Genomic DNA, 20,382 nt, shown 5'->3' with positions numbered 1-20,382 from the left:
TTATAAGACTCCTATGCGACTCTTTTATGATTACAGGATGATTAAGAAACGTAGTCGTCAATTAGTCGCTAAATTAGCGACTAATTTTGAATAGTCTATTAGCGACTACGTAACAACTAACATCTCATTTCAATAATATAATCATCAAATAGTCGTTAATGTACGACTGTGTTCCGACAACGTGAGTTAGTCGTAAAAGAACGACTAGGTTACTACTAATTTTCGTGTTGTCGTACTGTAGCTGTCAAACCGTCGCCAAATGGTCGCTAGATAATACGACTACGTTGATTGTCGCTCTTCTTAGTCGTCTTTTACCTCTTGTAGTGATACCGTTCTCAAAACCAAGTGCTCGGCTCGTGACCTTTGGCTCACAATTGAGAACTTGTTCTGCGACAACAAGAAAGCTCGTGCCTTGGAACTTGAAAACGAGATACGAACTACCGTAATTGGTGATCGGACAAATTTGATAACATAATCAATTTTATCAAACACAAATCGCCATTCCAATAGTTCATTGAAGCTCGTTCAATGCTCACGATGGAAGAGAAACGCCTCACCAAACAAACACCACCGACGCTTGTCAACAACAACACAACCTCTACTTTTGCGCTCCTCTACACGTCCTCTGACTAACACCGACAACCAAACAACGGCGGCTGCAGGAACTACAACAACGGCCGCAGAGGAAATCGAGGCCATCACAATCGTGGTTGTGGCTGATACAACACCAACTGGCCCAAACCTTCAATCCAAGTTGGCCATGGCTCCGACGTATCACCCATTGATGTCGGAGATGTCTCCGTACCCCAGCCATCAATTCTCTCAGATGGACTCTTTCCAAATTATTCGGCCCAAAATAATTTGCAGCCTGGTCTTCTAGGGCCTGCTCCTTGTAACGCCTCCGAATCCCTCTATGGGAAAACAAGCCAAGGGCAACCCAGAAACGCCACATTGATAGCTCACACGGACAACCAAACTTAGGTTCCAAACGGATTTAGACCTTTAGCCGGATTATGCACATGAACCATCCCTCACGAACGCGGTTTAGGCTTTTCAATCCTTGCCATGATCGTGAGTTATGTTATTCCGGACAAGATTAATATCGCATGAAACACACTCTCTATATGAAAATAATCGTTTATAACATCTAAATTTCGTACACCAAATATCCAAAACGTTTTAACAATGGCGCCACGAGCATATACGCTCAAAGCAAATCAAGAATCAAAACCATTAAGTTTTGCAAAAAGCAACAAACTCTATACCGGCTTTTCTACGTCCAGAGCATCCCTCTAATGGTTCCCACTAAGGTTTCCTGCAAAACAAAATGGAGTCATAAGTAATCTAAGATTACTTAGTGAGCTTGGTCTACCTGCGACAGATATTAGTTCACCATCCCATATTCATAACATGAAAAACGCAACAGAGAATGACAATGAAAGGTAGCTTGCCGAAGCAAACTACAAAACATGCAAATGCATTAAGACTCCAGTTTTATTAAGTTTATAGGGCCCGATTTACTGCATTCGAACACCATCCTAAACACACACACTCCCGGGATCTCTCGCTTTACAACCGCAAAGGCATGTAACCAGAGCATCCCTACCAAAACGCTACACCATCGTGTATACAACTCGGCCAGGGTATCTCGCCCCATCTCTCCGAGCCCTTCCCAATAAGTGGCGATAAGGAAATAATGTTAACAAAATCCCACGATAGCACGGTTCACTACCACGAGCACCACGCATCTAGACCCAATATTTCAAGATATTATGAAACATATGGTTATGCAACACATAGAATCATCAATATCCTTACTCAACACAACCTCCCAACCATAAGCCTTAAGCATAAGAATCTAAAAGATCTCATATGCGGCTTATTTCCATCACTCACACCATTGACTAATACTCATATGATTCACGAAATAAATCAATGAATGCAAGAGTATATGATCATGCAACCAAATAAGCAATCAATCACCCAAATAAACTTCAAAACCTATCGAGTGCCGTATCACACGCTTCGAGACTCACATAGATTCGGTTGAAGGTTTAAGGTTAGCTTCAACGGTTCTCGGACATTCCATGGCTTCCCAATCTTTATCCCAACTCAAATTAACTCTCCTCATCTTGATCTAACACCTCTTAATAGAAGCAGCCTTGATTCATGAAGCTTAACTCCGAATAAACATTTATGGGACGGGTTCCTCGGCAAATTCCCGATCGGACAGGATAACGGCATAGATTTCTCGCTCATGGGCAGGAATTCTTAATCATGGACAGGATTTCTTCACTCACGGTCAAAGAATCTTAGTCACGGGCAGAGTTTCTCGGTGGTAACACTTTTCTCACGTTTTCTCTATAGTTTTAAACTCGGCAGCCTCACGGTTTCCCTCTCTTTCTCCTCCACAATTCTCAAGGTCGAATGGAGTTTATATAGAGGCGTCAAGGGTGAGTTAGCAGTCCACGTGTCAAGTGCAAGGGCGAGTCAGCAACCCATGTGTCATCCGCCCGTGATGACACGCTCGCTGCTTTAGCGGATGAGTGACATGTGGCCACCCAAACTTCGGCAACAAGAAACTCAAATTCGACTCGAAGCAACTTTGCTTGGGCCCCAAGTTAGCCGAGCCACACGTCCATGGCGCGGTCAAAGGGCGGTCAACGCTCGACGGGACAAACTTCGCCCAAGGCACGCCCGTGGTGCCCAACCTTGCCCATTCTTGCCCATCTTTGCCCTTCTTTGCCCAAATGGTTATTTCATTTGCCCTTTGATGGTATGTCATCTTTTGGGAACATATGGACAATCAGCCATGTACTTGGGGCAACTTCCTCTCGTTTTGGATTCGCCCGGATGACCCGGTTTTGAACTAGAATTGGCAAAGTTCATTTTTACCTTACCCATCTCTTTGGCTTTCGTCCCTTTACTATTTCTTTCTATTCCAATTCTTCCTCGGTCGTTCCTTGATGTTTTCTCGCTTGGCCGCTTACCCCTTAGCGAGGGTCAGTACATTCTACCCCCCTTAAAAGAATTTGTCCCCAAATTCTACCTTTCTAGCATCTCCTTTTTCTTAAGGTTCTCCTGACACTCACTCATAAGGTTTTTAAGTCCTCCTCCATGTAATGCTCCTTCTTGCCACTTTCCTTATAACGATTCAAACTTTTCCGGTTAAACATCATTAGCCTTTCTTCGTGTCCTTTGCCTATTCGTCTTGTACCTTGGACAACTTGATTATCTTCATCATCACTCATTGCTTATTATCATTCCGCCTTCTCTTGAATTCGTCTCCCCACAGTTTACTCACCAATCCCTAGTCTTACATTCAGCTGAATGGCTTCGTACATAATTTCAGCTAAATCCACCATTTTCTTGCTCTATCAACAAACTCCTCCATTCCGAGCAATCCTTAAATCGTGAAAGCTTAAGTTGGAGTGATTAGGAAAGCTTCTTCATCTCTAGCATCTTCCGATTCTCTCATATTAACTTCTTCAGGTACCAAGGTTCCTTCCTTATTGTACCATGACTCAAGCTTTTTCCCAACTAATTCTCACTACTTTAGCATTTAGCTAATCGGTTAAGAAATTCTTCGAGGTTTACCACAAGTACTTCAACTACTCGCTTCTCCACATCAAGAGTTTGGCTTCAGGGAATAGATCAATCTAATGACTACTCCAACTATAAAGGCACCCTCAACAACTGCACACAAAAACTTGGGAGTGCAGGATCACTCAACACTCCGGAGTCGATCCCACTCAACTCGGATGCATGCATAATTAAATAGAGCAAGCAATCTACCAACTAATTATGCAATCACACAATCACAATCAAGAGAATAGATAGAACCCATACGTACCTTATTTGAGACCCTTAAGGACAAGAAGGCTTAGGGTAAATCTATTTCTATGGTTTAACTCTCACTCACTAACTTGATACCTTTACCACTTCCCAATCGATGGACTGGCCGGGGTGACAGACCGCTGACGGCTCCTTCAACTTTCTCAACGAAACGACTTGACCCATTCATAAATTCTCAATAACTTCCTTAACTATTCCGACCATTCTTACCATAACCAACTCTTCTATTGTTCCTTCTCTAATACCTTGATTTGTCCGCATCACTTTAACTTTGCCAATTTCTTTACTTACTTTGATCATTCTCCATATACCATCCTCCGATATTAACTCCAAAGCCTGATTCCGTGAATCTTTGTCCCTCTACTCCTCTGATGCACAAATCCGTTTGTTCTCCTATTCGGTGCAACGTCCTTTTGTTCTCATATTTCCCTTTTCGATGCCTCCATAACTTCGTTTAATTAATCATCTTCTTTGTTAACGACCTTCCCTTTAAATCTTGAATCCTCATAACGTGATTTCATGCTCACCCATCATTGTTTCGACATTAATCCTTCCTTTTAGTCTTTAACCATTCATGTCCTTTTGACTCTTTTACTCGATTTTCTTCCCTTGTTATCACAACTCGTTTTACCAGCACCACTTAACTATTCTTCCTTACTTGATGCATGTCATGGCTTCACTATATACGCATATCATTCCTTAGATATGTGTATTGTTGTTTCACTCCTCCTCTCTTTCAATTATTATTTTCACCACGTTTTGTTATCGATCTTTGTCTTTATCAATTCTTTGATGAGTAGATTCCGATCAATCTTCTTTGAATCTACAACCTCCTCCCATTTTGTACACTTCTCCCTTTAACGGCCCCAGTTGAACTACTTAACTCATCACTCTTCTTTCTCCCTTAAGTCTCGGATCTTTCATGCCTTGCACCTATACTCGCTCGATAGTCTTCATGCAATATCTCTATCTTGATCATCCCACTTACACCCGTTTACTCTGTCATCATGTATCCTTCTTCGAACATTACCATTTGATCCTTAGACGCAGTTTTCTTCCCACATCCCTCCGATAACGATATTCCTTTGATCAAACTTCACCTTCTCGGTTGTTCATTCACCTCACCTTGTCTTACTACACCTCCTTTTTCCCTTTATAATGATCTCAAAAATATACTCCATCTCCTTTCTCGAACTCCATCGTTACTTACCATATATTGATTTGTAATCACCACCTATGTCTCTTAAATTGTTTTGCTCCCCCAATACTCAACCTCTTCTTCACCCACTTCTTGTTGTGCTCCTTACCCTTCTTTTAAGTGATCTCCAATAACTTTCCTTCTAATCACTTACTTCTTCTCAGCTTCATCACTTCCCTCATGCCTTACTCCGATTAATAAGTTTTGCTCATCATTCTTCTAAATGACTTCATTCATCTTCTGTTTTCCTCCTTCCTTAGAAATGATCTTTACACCTTCGACTCTTGTCCTCTACAACTCGCATCTCACAACCCACCATGGCTCTTACTCTTTCTCCGAAAATTCTCCTCAACTTCTCTTTCACTATTCCTTAGTTTTCTTCGAAACAATTTACGCGCTTCCCCACTTGCCCTCACTTGAGTTACAAGCCCTTGTTACTAAACTCAGCCATAATGCTTCAACTCTTTATAATCTTGGTTGCGGTCCCCCACAGCCAACCATTCTCGATCTTATTCCAATGCACAACTGCAACAACAAGGGTAATACCTAACCCATTCCCCATTTAATCAGGACATACTTGTTTACCTATTTGCTTTTGCGACTCATTTACTCGATAAAACGTTTCAGAAAACGTGTGTCCCGTGAGAATCACGAACCACGCTCTAATACCAAAAATTGTAACGCCCCCGAATCGCTCTATGGCCGGACAAGCTAAGGGCAACCCGGAAACGCCACATTGATAGCTCACACGGACAACCCAACTTAGGTTCCAAATGGATTTAAACCTTTAGCCGGATTACCCACATGAACCATCCCTCACGAATGCGGTTTAGGCTTTTCAACCCTTGCACGACTAATATCGCATGAAACACATTCTTTATATGAAAATAATCTTTTATAACATATGTATTTCGTACACCAAGTATCCAAAACGTTTTAACAATGGCGCCACGAGCATATACGCTCAAATCAAATCAAGAATCAAAACCATTAAGTTTTGCAAAAAGCAAAAAACTCTATACCAGCTTTCCTACGTCCTGAGCATCCCTCTAATGGTTCCCACTAAGGTTTTCTGCAAAACAAAAAGGAGTTATAAGTAATCTAAGATTACTTAGTGAGCTCGGTCTACGTGTAACAGATATTAATTATCCATCCCATAATCATTACACGAAACACGCAACAAAGAATGGCAATGAAAGGTAGCTTGGCGAAGCAAACTTCAAAACATGCAAATGCATTAAGACTCCAGTTTTATTAAGTTTATAGGGCCTGATATACTGCCTTCAAACACCACCCTAAACACACACACTCCCAGGATCTCTCGCTTTACAACGACAAAGGCATGTAACTAGAGCATCCCTACCAAAACGCTACACCGTCGTGTAGACAACTCGGGTAGAGTAGCTAGCCTCGTCTCTCCGAGCCCTTTCGCACTAAGTGGCGATCAAGTAACAACGTTAACAAGATCTCAAGATAGCACGATTCACTACGAAGGTCAGACATATCACAATCTTGATACGCTTATGGTCTATGCCTCCTACCACGAGCACCATGCATCAAGACCCAACATTTCAAGATATTATGAAATATATGGTTATGCAAACACATAGAATCGTCAATATCCTTACTCAACACAACCTCCCAACCATAAGCCTTAAGCATAAGAATCTAAAAGATCTCATATGCGGCTTATTACCATCATTCACACCATTAACTAATACTCATATGATTCACGAAATAAATCAATGAATGCAAGATTATATGATCATGAAACCAAACAACAAATCAATCACCCAAATAAATGTCAAAACCTATCATGTGTCATATCACACGGTTCAAGACTCACAGAGATTCGGTTGAAGGTTGAAGGTTATCTTCAACGGTTCTCTGACATTCCATGGCTTCCCAATCTTGATCCCAGCTCAACTTTACTCTCCTCATCTTGATCTAACACCTCTTAATAGAAGTAGCCTTGATTCATGAAGCTTTACTCTGAATAACCATTTATGGGACGGGTTCCTCGGCAGATTCTCGAACGGAAAGGATAACGGCATAGATTTCTCGCTCATGGGCAGGAATTCTTAATCACGGACAAGATTTCTTCACTCACGGTCAAAAAATCTTAGTCACGGGCAGAGTTTCTCGGTGGTAACACTTTCCTCACGTTTTCTCTCACGAACACGCTCGCCGCTTTAGCGGATGAGTGACACATGGCCACCTAAACTTGGGCTCCAAGAAACTCAAATTCGGTCCCCAAGTTAGCCGACCAACACGTCCATGGCACAGTCAAATGACGGTCAACGCCAGGCGGGACAAACTTTTCCCGTGGCAAGCCCGTGTTGCCCAAACCTGCCCATTCTTACCCATATTTGCCCTTCTTTGCCCACATGGTTATTTCATTTGCCCTTTGATGGTTTATAACGTTTTGGGCACATATGGGCAATCAGCCATGTATTTGGGGCAACTCCCTCTCGTTTTGGCTTCGCCCGGATGACCCGGTTTTGAACTAGAATTGGCCAAGTTCATTTTTACCTTGCTCATCTCTTTGGCTTTCGTCCCTATACTATTTCTTTGACTTCTAGTACTTCCTCGGTCGTTCCTTGATGTTTTCCCTCTTGGCCGCTTACCTCGTAGCGAGGGTCACTAAACTCCTCCTAGGCCCAACAATGAAACTCTCCTTGCTTATGCTGCAACACAACAACTGATGAATCTTTTCCTCCCTGCATCCATTACTCATGCCTTCAACACGATGGCACTGCAAGACCCCAACCAATACCCTTGGATATTGGATTTCTGGAGCAACAAATCACATCGCCTCGAATAAAGGTATTCTACATTCCACTTTTAATTTGAGCCATCTACCCTCTATTATTGTCGGAAATGGTTCTTCTATCCGTGTTACGACACTTGGGCAAAGAATTCTACACTCTTCTTCTCGTCCTTTTCGTCTTCGTAATGTTCCGTTCATGCTTCGATAATTGAAAACTTGATATTTGTTCGAAAATTTGTAACAGATGATTTTTGCTCTCTTGAAATTGACCCTTTTGGTTTCACTATTAAGGATCTTCAGACTCAGGACAAACTCCTCCGATGTGATAGTCTGCGACCTCTATACTCTTGATAACATCGTATTTTCGCCCACTTTTACTATGTTTTTATTAGTTTTTTCATGGAGAAATCAAGAGTTGAAGGACAGTTAAGGCAAATTTCAAGTATTTGAGCTTCAAGGAAGATTTATCAGGTTTCATGCAATAAGGAGTACAAGTCAACCAAAATCCATTTCAAAACAGTTTACGTGCCTCAGATGTTACACATCCGTTTAAGGTCTTCCAGATCTCGGCATGAGGATATATTGGTGTCATTGGAAAGCTAGAAGAGTCAAGATTAACTTCGTCGAACCGAAGCAATCCATGAAGCTGGTCAGAAGTTATGGCCCGAAGAGTGAAGACATGTCTTAGAATTGCGGTTTTGAAAATGATCAATTTAAAACCGCCGACCAAGGTGACTTGAACCCGGGCGTCCCCTCGAGTCTTTCATAGACCACTAGGGCGCACAACCACACCTTTCCTTTCTCTTGCCGCCGACTTCCAGCACCCTAAGAAGCCCAAGAACTTGGCCCATCACTTACTAATCAACGGAAGGACGTTTGTACCCTTTGACATAATGAAGCCCTATAAATACAAGTTTAGAGGAAACCCTAGAAGGCACCCACGAAAAAAGGCTGCCTCATGCGCCTCTCACCGCTCCATAAGTCGTCATCCTCTTGTTCTTCTTTAGATCTCTCTTTTCTCTTCAATTCTCTATTCTCTACTTGTAAAAGGAAGAAGATTTATCAAGCTTTGGATTTCCAGAGAAGATCTCTAAACCCTTTTCTATACTCATACTCTCTTTTATGCAATTTCTTAGTCATATGATGTTGTGTTCTATGAGTATGTGTCAGTAGATCTCTAGTTAGGTTTTAGGGGGGTTTAAAAGGGTATTCATGGGGACTTTAGATCTGATTTACGTTGGCGGTTTCTATGGTTTTATTTGATCGTTTACACTATTCTTTCTAGTTGAGTTGAATCTTAATGCTTGTATGTCCGGAACGCCACTTAGTACCTGACCTTAGGTATTTCATTCTTTGGCAAAATCTCGTTTGAATGCTTGAACTAGCTCAACTGAATAAAGAACTATAACCGTTGCACAACCGCCAAGTGATAGGGACTTATGGACTAGAATCGAATTTGAACTTAATACTTTGATCTTGTATTTTGAAACCATGTTAGCACCTACTAAACGATAGGGCAACTGAGTACGCAAGATATTAGTGATAATACTCGGCTTTCACCTACTAACCGTTAGGGTTAGCTGGTCTTGATAGAGTTTTGTATGTTCAAGAATTTGGAAGTAAACAAACCTAACCATGTTATCACCTAAATTGGAATCTATACCTTATTGATTGAACCATGATGCGCGGAGAAAACCCCGATGAGCTAGTGTTTCGTTATACTTGTTTTACACCGCTCTTCTTATTGACCTTTACTTTTATTGCCTTTTCTTAGTTTCCTTTTATTGCTTTCTTTCTTTTACTGCATTGTTTACTTATTTTCACTACATACAACAACCCCCACTCTTTCGTTTATCGCGATTCAGGTTAGCTAACTTAAATTCTTGCTTGTAGCTACACTCCCTGTTGATTCGATCCTCAAATACTACTTCGATATACTATGCACTTGCAGTAGTCGTGTGGTCTTTCAGGTAAAAGCCTGAGGCAAACTAAAGCACGTATCAAGCTTTTTGGCACCGTTGAAGGGGAGTGATTCAAGCAACCGTTGAATTCAGACAAGCTAACCTCTTGTCAAGACACTTTAAGCTTAACGCTTATCCTCTTTCTCTTTTACTCTACTTTGATAACTTCTTTTTCCCCTGCTAGCTTTGGTTCTTGAAATCTGCAGGTGCATGAGAAGGAGCCAAAACTCCGGTGTACCGCCATATCAAGACATAGGTCGACTGGAACGCGAAATCCAAAGACTTCAAAGACAAAAAGCAATGGCCAAACAAAGGAAACAAGACGAAGGTCTCCCCGCTTATTAGCCACAGCAAGTTCCGGCTTTAGAAGAGCACGGACAGTCCTTACACGACAAAGATGACAACCCCATCTACGAGGCGGTCGAAGAACAACTCGATCCACAAGACTGAGACGCTCACCCTCTAGGCGTGGGAGAAAACATAAATGCTCCTCTGCCACGACCTCCTAAAATTGTTGCTAGGCAACCGACCTATGTTCCACTGATAAGATGGGCAACCGTACTATAGCCGATTACGACGCACCTAACCGGTCGTAATGCTCCTGACTTTGATGTGTGGTAGTACATGATTCGAATTTCTTCTCTATTCTTATTTATTTATTTGTTTGTTTAGTTAATTAAGTATTTAATTAAGTAATTAGTTAAATTACCTAATTATTTAATTATGCTAATTAGTTGAGGTTAATGAGTTATACTTAGTATAATTCATGAACTAATTAGGATTAGCATTGATGTTTGGGAACATTGCTTGTTGTTGTATGATTGCATTGCTTGTTAGTTAGTCTTTAATTAGATGACTAGCATTAGCCGAATCATGAGGACCTGTCTGTATGATGTGCGTCACGTGTAACTCCGTTCCGTTATGGCATACGAAGGCTCGGGCTGGATCGCGACCGACCGGGCGCTATGTTTCTTATAGACTTTGTGTCTAAGAGTATGGAGGCATGTCCTTGGGAGATCATGGATTCCTTGAAGGCCTTAACCTTAGGATTTAGAGTCTTAGTTGTCTTGTTTGCTTGCGGCTTCTAAGCCATTGCTTGATTTTATTTTGTTTTATTATTGCTTGTGCTTGGGGTTGGGTTGGGAATTTGTAATCCGCTAGAGATCCCGGACTCATTGAGTAATCTAAAATTACTCATGATTCTACCATATTTGTTTTGCAGGTGACCAATAAAGGGTTATTTTAGAGGGTAGCTAGACGCTAGGGAAGCCAGTGTAGTTTTTTTTCCTTTTTGTAAAATATGTTTGAATAGAATAAGGCTTCATATTAATTTTAGGATACTAGCTCCCGGCCGAAAACCTTATTTTTTATTTAGTTGTATTTACTCAAATGATTTAATGTGAAATAAATAAAGCTCGCTTTATATTCGAGTTGGCTCTTAAATGATTATGTTCTAGTCCGGACTGCCCAAACACTCGTTCATGGGAAAGGTTGGCAAGCCGGACTCATGTCTGAGTGGGATGACCCGTGGTACGGACGACTAGGGTGATCGAATTCGTTTTGGTAACCCCGGTTGTCTGTCTGCGATCGTCCTCAAGTAGCATTCTCGGCTGTCCTGTCCCTAGAACGGTTCGGGGGTGTTACACCGGTACCCTCAAGAACGAGCTGAAATATAAGTCCCTAGTCCAAGGCAAAATTTTGAGATCAAACCTCATATCATTGGCCTTGTGAAGCAAAACCAATTCCATAGTCTGAACACGGAGCACCCGATGGATCATATCGACCTCTTCGAAGAAATCTGCAGTACTACACAATCTTGTAAAATACCTAAAGATTATTTGAAGTGTAAGTTTTTCCCTTTCTCTTTGGCCGACAAGGCCACTAGATGGTTAAAGTCTTTACATCCGGGGTCAATTACTTCGTGGGAAGGATGCAAGTCAGCTTTCCTAAATCACTTCTACACAAAGTCAAGATCTAACTTTTTGAGGAACAAGCTACAAGGATTCCAACAACGACCAGACGAATCCTTCTATGAAGCATGGGAACGATTCAAGGACTACGAACGCGATTGTCCTCATCATAGTTTCCCGGAAGGTAACCTCATAAGTACCTTCTATAGAGGATTGCATGCCAAGTTCCAACTTTCTCTTGATACGGCTAGCAATGGAGACTTCACAACCAAGATCGTCGACGATGCACATGCCTTCATAGAGAATCTAGCCACCAACAATAGTAATGCTTCCACGGATTTTGATAGGACCATCCGTACTAAAGACTCTGACTCAAAAGATATATTCGAGCTAAAGAACATGATGGCCCAATTTCTGAAGAATCAAAACCGTGCCCTAAACGCATGTTAAACGGTCGGCAACACGGAAGCTTTCCAAGGGTACAATGACACATTCGAGCAAGAAGAAGAAGTTAACTATGTTGGAAGCCAAGGATTCTATCGGAACCGCGTTTACAACATTAACTTCAATAACAACTTTAGAGGTAACTCTAATCTCTCGTATAGGAACCCGAATGTTGAGAACCCTAAGGATCAAAACTATCCGTCGGTCAAACCTTTTCAAGGGCGATTCTAAAACGCCAACTACAACACCAATAACTTCCAACCAAGAGCCTCTTTCAACAACAACAATAGGGCGCCCTTCGAGACTAGACCAACCCAAGCCGCACCATCCGATGAAAGTAAGCTTGAGGCGATGATACAAGACTTCACGAACGAGAATCGCAAGGCCAATCAAGTTATGGACGTGCGGATGGGAAACATATACGGTGGTTTAAATGGAAAGTTTGAAAGTCTTGCCACGCAGATGAAGCAGCTTGAGACTCAAATAGTGCAGAACTCTGAGTCGGTCAAGAGGCAGCCCGACACACTCCCATGAAGGACTGAGGAGAACCCTAAGGGATTCTGCAACACGGTGGCATCCACCCAAACCCCCGCCAATAAAGCCGAATCCTCAGTTCTACCCGTGGAACCCAAACAGGACATCGCCCACAAACAGGAGTAGGAAGTCAAGGTCAAACCCGAATGCCAACCATTATGGAAGCTTCCCTAAACCGAAGACCCTGGACGTTTTGTCTGCTCTTGCATAATACAAGCATAGAATTTCCCGACTCTCTTTGTGATTTTGTCAACTTGATGTCAAGAAATGTAGCATAGAAGATCGGATTGCGAGATTTATCCCGTCCAACCTTAATCTAGTCTTCGGAGATGCATCCCAGAAGACTCCCGACGGATTAGTCTGCGACCTTCTGTTAATAGTAGGGGATTGCTTAGTCCCGACTGACTTTCACGTTTTAGAGATGGAGGAGGAGATCGATAAGCCATTAATCTTGGGACGACCCTTTCTTGCAACCGTTGGTGCCTTGATTGACCACAACCGCAAGAAGACCATATTCACGAAGGTTAACAAGAAGGTCATCTACCAGACGATCTCGAAGACGGTTCCAAACCCGGTAAGTCCTCTGCCCTACCACCCTGTTGGTCCTGATATCAACAAAGAAGAGAAAGGCAGCCGTGTAATCCGCAAGAGAGCCCCAAAGCTGCCATCCAAACCGCCCAACCCGCCTAAATTCCCAAAGGTGAAGATCATCATTCCTCCAGAGCTTGGAAAGGAAAGCGGGGAACACATCTAGGAGATGATTAACTGCACTTAAGAAGTTTTCCTACAAGATAAGGTTTCTAAAACCCCATCTAGAAGAAAACTTACCGTAGAAGTCGGGGCAGGATATTACGACATCAAGGATGCCAAAGGGGAGGTGATCCCTGAAGCTCCTCCCCATTGAACCAAAGGGTTCCTAAACGTCAAGCCAACGACGTTAGACAAGCGCGCTAAGTGGGAGGCAATCCGCTAGGTAAATACTTTCCTTAGGATTTCAAATTTGCTTTTGCCTTTGATATTTTCAGTATTTGTTTCACGTTTTTATAAAAACACAAAAGAAAAATAGAAAATTAGAAAACAGAAAAACCCAAAAAGAAAAGAAGGAAGGAGGGTCACCTGGACCCGTCACTAGGCACCGTGAAAACTGGCCAGCTACTCGCCCGAGTAACCAGCATCGCCTGGATAGGCCGGCCTGGTCGTGCCAAACTTTGGACAGAGCCCGCTGATGTCCGCTTACCTTTGGCTAGAGTCTGACGGATCGTGCCACATCTTCGCCGGATTTGCTCCGCCTGGCGGCCCGAGCAACATCTTGCCCGCCGGTCCCGCCGAACGCAAACTCACTCCAACGACAGCCAACAAGTGAATGGATTAGGGAAGTTGCACCGCCATGGTCGATCGGGTTGCCAATGGATTCGTTTAACCCGCGACCAATCCGCTCATCTTAATGACCGGCGACACACTCCAACACCCGGCCGTTTTTTGCCCACCAACTCCACACTTTCGGCTAGGCAACGTGATAGTAGGATTTTTACTCAATTAATTCTAAAACGCTATCCTGTCATTGTAGTATTTTAGGTTGTCAATCCAATCCGGTGTGATCCAAACAGATGAGATATGATTAGAAAGCTCTAAGTCAGCCAAGCAGAGAGTTGGTTGGTTCTAACAGTCCTAGTATGCAATAACAGAAATGAAATGAAACTAAAAGCAGAAATGGCAATAACAGGCAGGTGAATAACAAAGTAGAAATGATAACAGGCAGTCAAATGAGTAAACGATTCCTAAGGATGGGGTAATCGAATAGTGTGGTCTTCTTAATCTATTCAGGCGGTTGACAAAATTTCATAGAAGCTATCCCTAGACAACAAATTCAACAACAGATTAATTCACTTCCGTGATAGAAATCATCAAGCAAAGCTGACACTTACCTACTTCCCATTAGCGATCTCTAACAAAGCAGGCAATATTGAATCAACTTGTTAAAGCCAATACCCTCTTTACGGCCAATCCCTTAGGGTAGACGCATATATCTCTGGAATTAATAGATCCAACTAATCTATCCCATCCTCGGAAATACGGTTCACTTCTCAAACATAATCAAAAACAATATCAAAGCAACGCAAAACTGAATATCAAATACTTGAAAGTGAAAATACAAAGTCGCAGGAAAAACACTGCGGCTATGAAAGTTGCAAAATGTATGGATGAAAAACGGAAATCCCTAGGGAAAACCCTAAGAGGCTACTTATATAAGGGAAAATGAAACAAATAAGGAAACTAGATATATAGCGAATCTTCAAGTCTTGACCCTGCGATCAAATGTGTCATTGGCATCTGATGGGCTGACATGAGCTTCCCTGTGATAGAGTGCGTCATTGATCAAACTGGGCTTTAGGGACTCCGCCTTGCGATCGAGTGGTATGCAGTGAAGACAAGATTGAATGGTCCAGCGACCCTGTGATAGAGTGCGATCGAGTGGATGTCATGAGGTGGTGATCCAGTGGTTGCTTTGGCTTGTCTTCTCTTCTTCGTTCTCAACTTGTCTTATTGAGTGCAGAACGAGCAGATAGGCCTCCTGATGATCGAGTGGTGATCGAGTGGTTCTGATGGGTGATTCCTCCGGCTTCGCGATTGAGTGAAACTGAGCTGCTAGCTTCTCCGGGGTTGCGATAGAGTGATTTGCCCTGGCAGGACTCCAAGGCTGCAATAGAGTACTTTTGCTGCAGGCGTCATTGGGCATTCTGACTTTCTGTTCTGTTTCTCCTCTGTTTGAACTCCAAAAGCATCCAAAGTACCTAAGAACAACCATATATGCAATGCACATGCAATCCTAATGCAAAATCGTCCTAAGTATGCAAATCACACTAAAACGACTCCTAATGAGATGAAATGTGGATGAAACAATGACAAAGTGGTGAAGAATGAATGCCTAAATCATGCAAATTATAGACATATCAACTCCCCCAAACTTAGTCTATGCTTGCCCTCAAGCAAACAAGAAGACATAAGTAAAAGGAGAGGTTTGAAGTTGGGGACTCGGAACCAAAGCATGAGATATGACAATTAAGATCGATGTACCAGCTAACAGTTCTAAGATGCGAGGTGATCGAGTTCTACTTAAAAACTTTAGCCATGCTTTGTTATGATCCAAACCTACACTCAAATACACAATGCGTCAAGAACAACTAATCCCTTTAACATTCATTAAGTTCAAAATCATGAATGAAGATATGCATCGCTAGTGAACTCATTTGGCTAATGACAGGTTATGAGACAAAGATGGTCCCTTTTAAGTGGTTCAGATTTTAGTAGCAGGGGACTCTCAATGAAAAAGGACTGAGCTTTAGAAGAATGCTAAAGGTAAGTGCCAACCTATGCATACAAGAATAGCACCCTATCTACCCAATGACATATCTCTAAACCCAATGATGATCCTAAATCTACCCTTTTGCACTAAAGGCATATTTCGATTTTTTTTCTCAGATCAATGTTTCCTCTTTTCTCTTTGACTCTTGTTCTTAAGGAGAAGTTTTTCTTAAACTCTATGAGTCTAATCTAGTGAATTGGGTTTTTCCTAAACTCTTATGGCTCTTATATATTTTTTTCTTTTCTGTTTTGGTTGCCATCTCTTTTTTTTAGAGCATATCTTAACAATTTTATGCTTCTCAAACATTCACTAGACCTCAATATGATTTTCACCTTCCTTCTCCTAAAGACTCTAACCCATTTTTTTTTCTTTCTTTTTCTTTTCACACTCAATCCCGATCCCAAATAAGTTCCAACCTAGTCCTACCAAGTCTGAAAATGCGGATTGGAACTACATGAGATACTACTCTTGTCGGCTCAAACCTAACACGTTCTACCAAGCTCAATCCTGAAAATAGGCCTCACATGCTCTCACAAAATAACATGGCTTGAAAGAAGGGTTGGTTAAGGGTGGAGGAACTACTCCAATAATAGAAGCAGCTATACTTGGATTAACAAGAGTGGTGAATAAGTGAAAGAAAATCCAAATATGTATTCTATTCATGAGTTCAAAACCGATGCAAACATGATAATTATAAGTCAGATTCAATTTCAAATTCACAAGGAAAGGTATCATGACATGCATCGAGTAGTTTCTATAGAACATGGTGCAGTTTTACTTCAAAGTCATTCAAATGCATCAGAGAACTAATAACTCATTTTACTGAATCATCATGCTTACAAGGCTATTTCCTCATTATCCCCTATGCATATGCAACAATCCTATATGAAACACTCTAGACTCGATCCTAAATGTAATGCAACTAAATGATCACTCTTTTTTTTGGAATTCATTTTCAAAAAAATTCAATTTTTTTTGTTTTTTCTATGACTTAGATGATATGTAGACTCAAATGATACGTCAAATACGTCTTTAACCCTCCCCCTAACTTAAATTACACAGTCACTTGTGTAATCAAAATTTGTGAAAGAATTCAAGATAAACACAGAAACAAAAACAAAAGCGGTATTTACAATGGGGTTTGGTGTGTTACCTAAGTAGAATGTCGTGGAGATGTAGTCATCCATATCTGCTTGAGTGTACTCCGCAGGCATGACCGGTTCTTGATGTGGCTCCGCCATCTCCTTGTCATTGTGCTTGATCACAACCCCAACAGGTTGTGGAGCACGGTGATCGAGTGATATAGGCCATTGATCATTCATTTTTGTGTCATGGACGACAAGAAGACACAATATGGACTTTTTGGAGTGTCAGTGGAGATTAAAGCTTATTTGACTTTATGGAAGCATGGGTTGTCATTGAACTTCTGCGGACGTTTTCACTCCTCCTTGCGATCGAGTGGTTTGACATTGGTATTGACAAATTTGTTATCCCAAAACCGCTATATCGCACTCCCGAGCTCTTACTCTCATGTTGCGATCGAGTGGTTCAGCAAAAATTTGAATTTTTTTATTGGAACACTCGATTGCATACCTGCTGATTACTTCAGTTGTTATTCATTTCCTGAAATTCAAAAACACAACAAAAAAATCAAAAATAACAGGAAAGTAAAATTTATATACAAGGATAGGCATGGGACTTCCTCCCAAGTGAGCTTGTTTTAAGTCTCTAGCTTGACTCCTCACACTCATTTGGCTCAAGGAGGGTGATTAAGTAGAATTGACGTCTCCTCTCCTTCCTTAGTAGATACAACATCAAATTCAACATGCTCAATGTGCTCAATGGCACTTTCTTGGTAAGCTCCTTTTTCATCATCTAAGTAGTCGTCTTTTCTAGACTGTTCTAATGTGAATTTATATCCTTCTTTTCTAACTACAGGAATAACTTCATCATTTAGGACGCCCTTGATATCGAGTGGTGCTTGGTTGGCTTTCCCATGGAGCTCTTTGACTTGATCCTTCAGCTCTTCCACAATGTGTGTTAGCTCTCTTATAGCTCTGTCGTGCCATTTAGACCTCTCCTTGAGTTCTAACCAATCATTTGATGCCCTCATGCTTGACTTTAGCTGTTTGGTTGAACACTCTAGTTGAGTATCAATTGAGCCTTCCTCGTTCAATGCAACATCCTCTCTTTCTAACGCAATGACACCTTTAAAGATCTCTAATCCTAGTACTTTGTTGTGTGAGTCTAATGACATCTCATACCTCAAGGTCTCCCTGGAGAGAAATCTAGCTTCAGTACTTTGGTCAAAGCAGTTTGAGGGTGATCTTTGTCAGTAAGCTCCTCTAACAGTTCATTAGCTACCTGACCCATTTCTTTAACTAAGAAGGTTTGTCCTTCTATTCTTGGCTTCTTCATAGTGTCCTTGATTTCAAACTTCATTTTGAAATCCTCCGCCAGATTAAGATTTATTTTTCCTTGCTTAACTTCTATGACTGCTCCAGCTGAAGCTAAGAAAGGTCTTCCTAAGATCAGAGGATCCTTAGATTCTTCATCCATCTCAAGCACAACAAAATCAGTAGGGACCTCTACTCCATTAATTATTACTGACACATCCTCTAACAGGCCAAAAGGTCTCCTTGAAGTCCTATCACCAAGAATCAAGGTTAAGTCACAAGGTTTGTACTGAACGAATCCCAGCTTCCATGCCACAGAGAGTGGCATTATGCTGACTGAGGCTCCTAGATCACATAGACAATTGGTGAAAGGCAATTGCCTAATGGAGCATGGTAGAGTAAAAGACCCTGGATCTTCTAACTTTTCTTGAACAATCTTCAGCTAAGGGATTGCACTGCACTCATGACTTAATACCACAATCTTTGGACTTCTTTGATCATTTCTATAATCAGGTCTTTCACGTACTTGTGCTAGTCAGGTATTAGCGTGAGACATTACACTAAAGGCATATCCTTTATCAGTTTTCCAGGAGAGCTCGATATTTCGCAACCAAAACTTTCTTAAATCGACCAGGGAATGGAAGCGAAGGTTTGTAAGGCGGTGGCACGAAGACTGTATCTTTGGTCTTTGCAGCTGTCGGTTTTGTAACGAAGGTAGTAGTTGACGGAGCTTGTGGTTGAGTGCGTTGACTATCAAGGATGGGCTCTTCGAATGTTTTGTCAGCCAAAACATCATCTTGATAAAAATCCTCCCCCTCTAGAATCACACTGTCCTCAGTGTTTGATGTAGGGACATGTCGAGTTGGCAGCTCTCGATCATGTCTGATAGTGATGGCATGGGCAGTGGCATACTCCTTTGGATTCTGGATTGCTTTCCCTGGAAGCTGGCATGGGTTGTTGTTAACAGATGGTGAAGCGAGTATGCCTTCCATATATCTCATCCTAGTGTCCAGTGATTCGTACTTGCTGTTAAGTTCTACGCTTTGTCGGTCGACTTTATTGTTTAATCCAGCCAGCTTCTTAGCGATTTCCATTGCTCCTGTGGCTTGTCCTTGAATGAGCTGCTGGGGCATAGTCATTATGTCTGAATTCTGAGGCGAAGGTGCTTGTTGTTGTTGTGGAGTGAAACTAAGTGGTGGCTGCTGTTGTTGATATCCTCCTTGAAACTGCTGCTTGGAACAAACCCTTGGCTTTAGTTGTAAGAAACTAACAGTTTGGGTTGGTTCTGCTGCTGCTGAGGATAGACTTGGTCCTGAGGGTTGGCGACATTGGTGCTTTTGTATGACAAATTTGGATTGGGTCTGTAATTGTTGTACCCCTTGTTGTAGCCACCTTGATTTCTGAACATAGCTCATTTTAGCACACTCATTATTTTCCCCCTCTTGTACTTGGAATGGTTCATCTTCAGAGATGAAGTGAACATGTTTCTTCTGCACTTGGAGGATTTTGTCTTCTTTGTCATTGAGAGTTTTCATCTCTGTGCGGTGCTTTTCATCAGAGTCAGAACTGATGTAGATGCTTTTGTCATAATCTTCATTGTAATTGCCATCTGTCTGAGCAAAGTTTTCAACTAGCTCCCATCCTTCTTTAATATCCTTCTTCAGGAAATTCTCATTTGAAGCGGTGTCAAGGAGCATTCGTATCTTAGACAGGACGCCTCTGTAAAGTGTGTTGAGAAGAGAAGCTTGGGTAAATCCGTGATGAGGGCATTTGGTTTGATAACCCTTAAAGCGCTCCCAAGCTTCACAAAAGCTTTTATTTTGCTTTTGAGTGCACTACAAGAAATATTGGTATTGATAGCACAAATTTATAGCGCATTTTTCGTAAATGCTATCATAGATTTTGTTCTAGATAAGAGACTATATAATAGCGTTTTTTAGCTGCTAATTA

The 20,382-nt window shown here is 41.7% G+C and overlaps 4 pseudogenes across 4 annotated transcripts in view; 2 read left to right on the top strand and 2 right to left on the bottom strand.

Annotated features, from left to right (window-relative positions):
* AT5G32690 overlaps positions 1-20,382 on the bottom strand; it is a 58,519-nt pseudogene that overhangs the window by 9,120 nt on the left and 29,017 nt on the right. The window lies entirely within an intron of this gene.
* Positions 7,789-8,376, top strand: AT5G32900 (annotated as a pseudogene; the record flags this gene model as incomplete). The annotated part of the gene is made up of 1 exon: positions 7,789-8,376.
* On the top strand, positions 11,428-13,803 carry AT5G32875 (annotated as a pseudogene; the record flags this gene model as incomplete). The annotated part of the gene is made up of 1 exon: positions 11,428-13,803.
* On the bottom strand, positions 17,799-20,267 carry AT5G32850 (annotated as a pseudogene; the record flags this gene model as incomplete). The annotated part of the gene is made up of 1 exon: positions 17,799-20,267.

The sequence above is a fragment of the Arabidopsis thaliana genome, chromosome 5 (assembly GCF_000001735.4).
Source record: "Arabidopsis thaliana chromosome 5, partial sequence".
NCBI classification, from domain to species: domain Eukaryota; kingdom Viridiplantae; phylum Streptophyta; class Magnoliopsida; order Brassicales; family Brassicaceae; genus Arabidopsis; species Arabidopsis thaliana.
The sequence above is the reverse complement of the archived record's forward strand: the minus strand, read 5'-3'. Positions and strand labels throughout refer to the sequence as shown.